This window comes from Tiliqua scincoides, chromosome 2 (assembly GCF_035046505.1).
Source record: "Tiliqua scincoides isolate rTilSci1 chromosome 2, rTilSci1.hap2, whole genome shotgun sequence".
Classification (NCBI taxonomy): Eukaryota; Metazoa; Chordata; class Lepidosauria; order Squamata; family Scincidae; genus Tiliqua; species Tiliqua scincoides.
This window is the reverse complement of record NC_089822.1, coordinates 95176088-95179389: the sequence shown is the minus strand read 5'-3', so window position 1 is coordinate 95179389 and position 3302 is coordinate 95176088. Positions and strand designations below refer to the sequence as shown.

General features: G+C 43.0%; 1 pseudogene; it reads left to right on the top strand.

The window, feature by feature from the left end:
* The first annotated feature begins 758 nt into the window (after positions 1–758).
* On the top strand, positions 759–875 carry LOC136642682 (5S ribosomal RNA; annotated as a pseudogene).
* Positions 876–3302: the final 2427 nt, after the last annotated feature.

Genomic DNA, 3302 nt, shown 5'->3' with positions numbered 1-3302 from the left:
TACTGTATATATATTTCTGCCCAGCCCAAAGGTGTACACATTTGATACCTGTTGCTTTTATGCAATGTTGGGCAGAAATGGCTTAAAAGGTCTATGCTGGATAGACCGTGTCCATCTCATAAAGACTTCTAAAATCATGAGCCAACTGGCAACCCCACAAAAATAGACAATAAAAAGTCCCTTGTCACATAACTATGTCACTTAACTTGACGCTATGCAGGAAGTGTGTGTGTTTGCGCCTGCCTGTGTGCCCATGGGACAGACACACAATCTGTTTTAGAAACAGTGTTTGTAGTTTTAAAAAAGAATCTGCTTTGCATATTATTGGGAACAAGTATTGAAGAATAGATTGTGATAGTTAATTGACTGGAATTATCTCAATCTGACATTTTCAGACTCATTTAAATGTCCTGGTATCTCATTGTAGAAGACGTTTTTGGTAGTCTGTTCTATTGTCAAACAATATAGCATCTGCATTGCAAATGAATAACCAGAAGAGGAAATAACAAAGCAGTCTCCTGAGTGAAATAGGCAAATACGCGCAGCAGTGTTTAAAAATTCAGCCTTGTCCCTAAATGTACGAGATCAGCTTAACAGGTAGATTAAGTATACAAATTGCCTCCTTATTTTTCATCTGGCATTTGAGCCTATAGAGTTTGATTTGGTTGGAAAAATACTGTCCCCAAGGTTTTGTGGACAGAAAAGGAAAATTTGTACCAAATATGGGCAGAGAAATGAAAGTATGTATTGCATTATTTGATAGCAACTGTTACCCTGCACATGCCCAATCTCATCTGATCTTGGAAGCTAAGCAGCGTCAGGCCTTGTTAGTACTTGGATGGGAGACCACCTGGGAATACTGGGTGTTGTAGGCTTATACCATAGTTTTTCGAGACTGAAGGTTGCCAACCAACCATCTTATTGCATTATTTATTTTTGCTTTATGTCATCTCTCTATAATTCCATCGCGCCCCCCCCCCCCAGAAACCATATTGGAAAATACAAAGGGCAGGCCCAAGACAATGTGTTTCCTGGAAACAGTGGTGTACCAAGGAGGGCTGGGGTTTGCCCTGGGTTTCAGCAATAAGAAGATGCTAATGCAGCATGCCTGTTGCTTTGAATATCGGGTTGACCTGTCCCCATCAGGGGTGTCTTGAGATGGAGGTCAGGCCTACCCTTCACTTAGGATGTCCAATAGTCCTGGAGTCCTGGAGGGGAGGGGGGGATCTTAATGGGGAGGGCAGGTCTAACTGTGGTGTTGAGTAGCCAAGGGAGGGGTGGTGGCAGTGGTCTGTCCCAGGTGTCAAATATGCTAAAAATACACCATTGCCTTGGCACCAAGGATGATATTGCGTTATCCTCCCCACCCTCATTGTACGGTTTAAAAACACATTCTAGAACACTGTTTCTCAATCAGTGGTATTGTGGTGGTATCTGAGATGATGTCTGGTGGTACTGGTGGGACCCATCTGTCTCCTGGCAGCGAGACTAGGAATGTGACACAACAAACAGTAGGAGATAGGAGTGATAGGAGACCCAGTTTGGTGGGCAGAGCTCCAAAGCATGCTTTTCTGCATTTGAAAAAGTCCTCCTGTCCACCCTGAGCTTCTTACTGGTGTTTGTTGTATTGCATCTGGCATCCCAACCCAGCAGTAACTGGCAATGATGTCATCACCAGTTACTTCCGGTGGTATTTCAAATAAGTGGATCATTTGAAGAGGCATGGAGGGGGACAAATGTTGAGAAACACTGCTCTAGAACTCCTCTAGAAAGGGTGCTAAATTCCTGAAAACTGACATCAAATGTAGCAACTCAACAAAATATTAGCGAGACACACCCCCATCCCAAACAGACTCAGTTGGAACATATGGTAAATAAGCAGCGCTCTTCAAATTTGATGCAGGAAAAGCATTTTTCTTACTTTTGTCTTCGTACTTGCCTCAGACTCATCCATGATCAGTATCAATCAACTGAAGAGAGTTTGCAAATCCACGTTCGCACAACCAGGATAAATCCTAATGTGTGGAAAACGTGAGAAGCAAAAGTCTGGAAAAACTTCTACTTTCTGAAGCATATGAGGCACAAAAGTGAAAATTCAGAATTAAAAAGGTATGGATCTTGCAGGCACTGGTTCTAATTACAGAAGACAGCTAGAGTGGTGTTTCCCAAACTGTGGGTCAGGACCCGCCAGTGGCTCATGGTCCCATTTTTGGTGGGTCATGCAAAAGGTTTTGGGAGGTTTAAAAGTGAAGTGTGTCTTTAACTCAGAACAAAAAGAGCGAGATTAGTCTCAGGTGTCTAACATTTGAGACAGGGCCCTTTTTATCTGGGAGGTAAAGGAAGAGGCACTTCACACCTTACCTTTTCGGTGGGTGAATGCTTCCCAGTCTCAGGAGCCTTTAATTGATTTGTTTCTCACAGATTATTGCTGTAGATAAAGAAAACCCATGTCCTATGGACTTAACACCAGGAGTTATCTGTGGCAACAGATATCCCATGGAGAAATTGATTGGCTGATCTGCAAGGAATCATCATCATCAACCTTAAAGAGGGATAGTCAGTGGAGTCCAGGGGGAAAAGGCTACAGGCATTGAATGCTCATTTTTGCCTCTTTGTGATTGGGGTTGGGCAAAGTGATGACAACTACAGATGTAGGGTAAATGAATCAAACCCTACAGGGCTGGTTCTCCCTCCTAGCTGTGCAACTATCAGCTGAATTCTCCACTCTCCGTCAAGGGGAGATTGCTGGCTTCATCTCATTCCATTTGCTTCTAAATTGATCTTGCTTGCTCTGTGGTAAGAGGGTCACCCTGAGAAAATGGAAAAAGGCTGACCTGCTTGCCTCCTGGGGGCTAACTTTCTAAAATACCCGATGCTTTTTCTTGATGGAAAAGTTCTGGCTTGCAGGAAAAAGAACAGTGAAACAATGCAGCCGCTCGATGACGGGCTAATTGCAGGCATCATATGGCCTTGTCTCTTGTACTGAAGGTCTCTTGCAAATGACAGACCAAGCCCTGGCCTCTGAGAAAGCTGACTAGTTCTGTGGCAAGCCGCTACCTTGCAATCTCAGTGCCAGAACTCATCTGTATCTCCTTATTTAAATGATTGATATCATTCCCTCCCCTCCCGCTCAAGACGATGAACAGCAAAGAGAAAAAACAGTAAAATGCAAAATAGGAATGAAATACAAAGTTCAATAATCATATAAAATAATAAAGAATAGTGCAATAAAAAAAACATTAAAGCCAAGTATGGAACACAACCCCCAAGCTAAAAAGGGAAGGCCAGGTGGAAAAGGAAAT